The following is a 6,305-nucleotide window of genomic DNA, read 5'->3' on the forward strand; positions in this document are numbered from 1 at the left end:
CCAAAAAGGATTGACTTGGCAACGACACTAATAACTGAAAGAGAACACCACGTAATTTTTCAAACATCGGTCATTTTTTTGCTCTGGAATCTAAAGTCCCCATTATCTAAAGTTGATGGAAGAAGACACCCAGAGATACTTTTAAACTTAAGCAAAAGAGGGAATATTTAATAATGTCGTAGGCGCCAAACCCCAAAAAGTTGTATTTATAAAAACCCGTGCAATAATTCTGTCGGTAGTCAAGTGTTGGAAGAAATATCCATCTGGGTTCAGTTCCAAGTGGGGACAAAGACACTGGAAACATGGAGGCTGCTTGGAAAGATGGTTTAATGGTGGTCAGGATCACATGGCTTGAGTTCCTGAACAGAAAAGGGCTGAGATCCTGTGTGCTCCCTGGTTTTATGCTTTTTCTGAGCTTTGAACTTTCTGGGGCACAGGAAGAGTACCCTGATTGACTGTCCCACTCCCAGGGGGTGGGGGTCTTAGCTAGCCTTGCTGGTTGATGTAATCTTCCCAGGTGCCAGGTGGTGAGTTTCAGTTGCTAGATGGGTTCTATTATGATGCAGATGATGGTTGACAAAGGTGGGGGGAAATGAGTGAGCTTAGCTGAGGCTTTAATGGCCCATTGACAAAGGTGGGGGGCGGAGTCAGGAAGCTGCTTTGTCTTTAAAACATGTTTCTCCATTTCTCATCCAGGGAAATATATTCTGCCTTTTAAATATTTTCTAAAATATTTCATTCTCCTAGGAGGGGGATGAGTGCTAAATTCCTACAGAAGGGAAAAAAACCTATCGAAAGCTCTTAGAAAAAGAGAAAGGATCATAATCAATTTAATGTGGATTAGAATAGGGACCTCGGAGGTCTTCTAGTCCAACCCCCTGCTTAGGCGGGAAACCTTACATCCGTGATGGAGAATGTATGGCGGGTCCATGCGGGGGGCAGGGGCACGCGCGCATTGCATTTTATTTATTTATTTATTTATTATTTAAATTTTTATACCGCCCTTCTCCCGAAGGACTCAGGGCGGTTTACAGCCAAGTAAAAATACACCATGATACAATATGAATACAATTAAAATACAATTTAAAAAACTTATTAAATTGGCCAAAATTAAAAATTTAGAATAAAAACCCATTAAAAACCCATAAATTTAAAACTAACCCAGTCCAGCGCAGATAAATAAGTGAGTTTTGAGCTCGCGACGAAAGGTTCGGAGGTCCGGAAGTTGACGGAGTCCTGGAGGGAGTTCGTTCCAGAGGGCGGGAGCCCCCACAGAGAAGGCCCTTCCCCTGGGCGTCGCCAGACGACACTGTCGCGCCGACGGCACCCTGAGGAGTCCCTCTCTGTGAGAGCGCACGGGTCGGTGAGAGGTATTCGGTAGCAGCAGGCGGTCCCGTAAATAGCCCGGCCCTATGCCATGGAGCGCTTTGAAGACGTTCACCAACACCTTGAAGCGCACCCGGAAGGCCACAGGTAGCCAGTGCAGTCTGCGCAGGATAGGTGTCACACGGGAGCCACGTGGGGCTCCCTCTATCATTTGGGCGGTTTGGGTACTCGCACGCATGTTTCAGGCACTTGGTCCGGAAAAGATTCGTCATCACGGCCCTATACCATTTCAGACAAACGGTTAAAAGATTAAAGAGGCCTAGCTTTGTAAACCTCAGTTTTAGTTTTAAGACAATTGGTTATTCTTAATTTTAAAAAAAATTATTCCTCATAGCTAATGTCCCAAAAGTTTATTTTTCCTTTCTTTTGTTTTTCCTCAGGAGCTCCTTCATAGGTATAATAATGCATCTCTCTTGTAAATCCAAAGTAATAAAATTGTCCCTATCGCTTTCCTGAGTTAAAATCCGCGTATTCAAGTCATTTGTTGGGTTTATTATTTGCGTGTCCCTTTAAATGATCGATAAGGGTGGCTTAGTGGCTAAGACGCTGAGCTTGTCGATCGAAAAGGTCGGCAGCTCAGCGGTTCGAATCCCTAGTGCTGCCGCGTAATGGGGTGAGCTCCCATTACTAGTCCCAGCTTCTGCCAACCTAGCAGTTCAAAAGCAGGTAAAAAATGCAAGTAGAAAAAATGGGGACCACCTTTGGTGGGAAGATAACAGCATTCCGTGCGCCTTTGGCGTTGAGTCATGCTGGCCACATGACCACAGAGACGTCTTCGGACAGCGTTGGATTTTCGGCTTTGAAACGGAGAGGAGCACCGCCCCCTAGAGTCGGGAACGACTAGCACATATGTGTGAGGGGAACCTTTAAACGATCAATACCACAGCTCATTTCATTTGTTGGTCTAGTAAGTGATACAGGTAGTCCTCGACTCGTGTCCGCAAGTGGGCTCAAAATTTCTGTCGCTAAGTTAGACATTTGTTAAGTGAGGCTTGTTGCATTTTACGATCTTTCCGGCCACCGTTGTTAAGTGTACCCCTGCATTTGTTGATGCCGTCATTAAGTGAATCTGGTTTCCCTGTCAATGTTGCTCGGCAGAAGGTCACAAAAGCGGATTGTGTGACACACACACACCCCCGAGACACTGCGACCGTCATAAATATGAGTCAGTTCCCAAGCGTCTCAATTTTGATCACAAGACCACGGGGATGCCCCAACGGTCGTAAGTGTGGAAAACGGCCAGAGGTTCCTTTTTTTCAGTCCTGTGGTAATTTTGTAATGGTCTCTAAACAAACTGTCATAAGTCGAGGACCACCTGGGCAGAGATATTTTTTTTTCCACAGCTCTCCCTACTGAGCTTTTCAAGAGAAGGAAGGTAAAGGGTTTAACCTTAGTTTCACCATGTAAAAAAAAAATTATATTGCCGTTTTATTTTATTTCATTAAACTTTATTTTGATTTCTAAAAGCAATACTTTTATTTTTCCATTACTATATAGAGCATTAAGCATCTGCCTAGTGAACCTTCTTAGCAATCAATGCATTTTGGCAGGACTGTGGCATGGATTTAAATATAATTTCCTAAATGTATTTAAATGCCAGCGTTTCTGTGAGGACATCCTTGATTTTCTTCGCGGTACGAGTTTCACCTTGCGTTGCAAAATTTCTAAAAGGTGAAGCAGAAAAACGGAATTAATCTTTGGGTCGAATAACCATAAGTCAGGATATGTTCATCGCTGCTGTTTCATCCACTTAAGCTGAAGACTTCTGCTATTTCTTGGCTGCAATCTCAGGTTCTCGACTTACAACGGTTCATTTAGTGACCAAGTTATAACGGCAGCGAAAAAGAGTGACTTAGAGTACCGTTTTTCACACATACAACTGTCGCAGGCCTCCCCATGATGAAAATTCAGATGTTTGTCAAGTGACTCATATTTATGACGGTCTTGTGATCCCCTTTTGTGACCTTCTGACAAGCAAAGTCAAGGGTCTTAACAGCCAGGTTGCTAACTTGTGATTCACTTAACAACTGCAGCAAGAAAGATCATTAAAAATGGGGCAAAAATCACTTAGCCAACGTCTCACTTAGCAACATAAATCTGGGGCTCAATTGTGGTCGCAAGTTGAGGAGTACCGATAGCGATATCCAGATTTATGCAGGTAGGGGAGGTCTAAATAATATTTTGGCGACTGTGGCCAGAGGGAAAAGCAAGGCAGCAAAAATTAAATTGAGGGGGCACAATGAAGAATATATCTGCTGAACAAAACTCCGCATTGGCAACAGGTAAGGCATCCGGCCAGTAAACAGACTGGTAGACTCAGTTGCAACAGATACAGTTGCCCACCCCGCAAGGGATTATGGGATCATTAAATGAAGATGATAAATACGGCAAGCGTCTGAATTTTGATCCGGTGACCAAGATCGTGACTATGAAAAACACCCCTAAGTCACATTTTTTTTCAGTGTCGTCGTAACTAAGCGAACTGTTACAAGTCGAAAATTACGGCATTTTGCCGCACATACAATGTTTTCTTCTTCATCCCGCAACCGCATCACCTTTCTCGAGCCACGCCATGCCAAGGACGGATTACAGCCATGAATAAACCATGATTTCAATTACCTCCCTGGAAACTATCGCTAGCCGCAGAATTCAAATGACGCTACTGTGTTGAACGTGGCAAGCTTTCCATATCTGCTGGGAAGATTCATAACCTTTGCTCCGAAGCCGGCTGTGCAGCCTTGACGTAAGGATGGTCCCCCCCCCCCCGATTGATGGGCAAAGACAAATGGCCACCTTGATACGTCTTGAAGAAAGGGCAGAATTTAATCATCATCTTCACACACTGATCCAATTCTGATCCAATACTGATCCAATTCTACAGAGGAATTATTGAGTCTGTCATTTGCACCTCTATAACTGTCTGGTTCGGTTCTGCAACCCAACAAGAAAAACACAGACTTCAGAGGATAATTAGAACTGCAGAAAAAATAATGGCTACCAACCTGCCTTCCATTGAGGACCTGTATACTGCACGAATCAAGAAGAGGGCCGTGAAAATATTTGCAGATCCCTCGCATCCTGGACATAAACTGTTTCAACTCCTACCCTCAAAAGGACGCTCTAGAGCACTGCACAAAACAGAACAACTAGACACAAGAACAGTTTTTTCCCGAAGGCCATCACTCTGCTAAACAAATAATTCCCTCAACACTGTCAGACTATTTACTGAATCTGCACTACTATTAATCTTCTCATAGTTCCCATCACCAATCTCTTTCCACTTATGACTGTATGACTATAACTTGTTGCTGGCAATCCTTATGATTTATATTGATATATTGATCATCAATTGTGTTGTAAATGTTGTACCTTGATGAACGTATCTTTTCTTTTATGTACACTGAGAGCAGATGCACCAAGACAAATTCCTTGTGTGTCCAATCACACTTGGCCAATAAAAAATCTATTCTATTCTATTCTCACTCTGCGAGTGGCTCAAACTCCTTGTTGAGATCTGCTGGGATACCATCCTATTTTGCAAAATTGTGTTTGTTTGGTTTGGTTTTGTTATTTTCTTTTAATAAAGTCTTGTTTTCATTGACCCCATGCTTGTTGGTTGAATTCATTTCCAACAGCTGTGCCAAAGGTGCTTTTTTCAGGAGGCAACGGGACTTTCTGGGTTTTTTCTCTTCGAAGATGTTTCGCTTTTCATTCCAAGAAGCTTCTTCAACTCTGACTTGGATGGTGGGGAATGGAAGGGTTTATATTCCTTGCAAACAGCCGGTCCTTTGCATCCTTTTAGGAAGCAGTTGAATATTGTTTGTTTGCTTCCACGTTTGTTTCCTCAAATACTTTAAATTATTAATTTTATTTGTTCGTTGGCTTAGCATCCTTCACCTTTCCTGCCAAGAATTCAAGAGAAACGGGCACAGCAATCCCAAATCCCCCGCCTCTCCCAGTACAGCTAGTCCTCGATTTACGACCACAATGGAGCCCCAAATTTCGGTCGCTGAGTGAGAGACATTTGCTAAGCGCGTTTTGCGACCTTTCCGGCCACCGTTATTAAGTGAACCACTGCCGTCGTTAAATTAGTAACACGGCTGTTAAGTGAATCTGGCTTCCCCCCCCCCTTGACTTTGCTCGTCAGGAGGTCGCAAAAGGGGGATCACGTCGTGACCCCGGGACCGTCATAAATGTGAGTCAGTTGCCTAAATGCGTCCGAATTTGGATCACGTGACCATGGGGTCGTAAGCGTAAAAAAAAATGGTCACAAGTCCCTTTTTTCAGTGCCGTTGCAACTCTGAACGGTCACTAAACGAGGACTGCCTGTCCCAGCCCCCCCTCCCCCCCCTGCCTAGACAAGCTGCAGCACAATTTGGCGTCAAACTACGACTCCCATAAAGCTTTGCTGCTGCCTCCTTCCCCCCCCACTCCCCCGCTGAGGCTGCCGGGAGCTGTAGTAGCTTCCTCCTTTCCCCCCCCTCCCCTTTCCAATGGAACGCTTTCCCGGCTGTGCCCTAATACGCATGCGCGCGAGATGCTTTCTCGACTTCCCGCTGATTTATAGACTTACTATAGTGACGGATATCTTTTCTTTTTTTTCCCCCAGGTTGGCACTTCCGAGCCTACTTTGCCCCCCACAAACTTTCCTAAGAGTTTTTTTTAAGAGGTTTTTTTTTTCCCCAGGAGAGAAAAAATAATTTGCAAAAAAAAGGCACAGCTGCGACTACATAACCCATCCCAAGGGCAAAAGCAAGCTGCAGAGTGGGTGGGTGGGTGTGCAATGGAGCAGGGGTCTCCAACCTTGGTCCCTTTAAGACTTGTGGACTTCAACTCCCAGAGTCCCTCAGCCAGCAAAGCTGGCTGAGGAACTCTGGGAGTTGAAGTCCACAAGTCTTAAAGGGACCAAGGTTGGAGAC

This window comes from Ahaetulla prasina, chromosome 8 (assembly GCF_028640845.1).
Source record: "Ahaetulla prasina isolate Xishuangbanna chromosome 8, ASM2864084v1, whole genome shotgun sequence".
Lineage (NCBI taxonomy): Eukaryota > Metazoa > Chordata > Lepidosauria > Squamata > Colubridae > Ahaetulla > Ahaetulla prasina.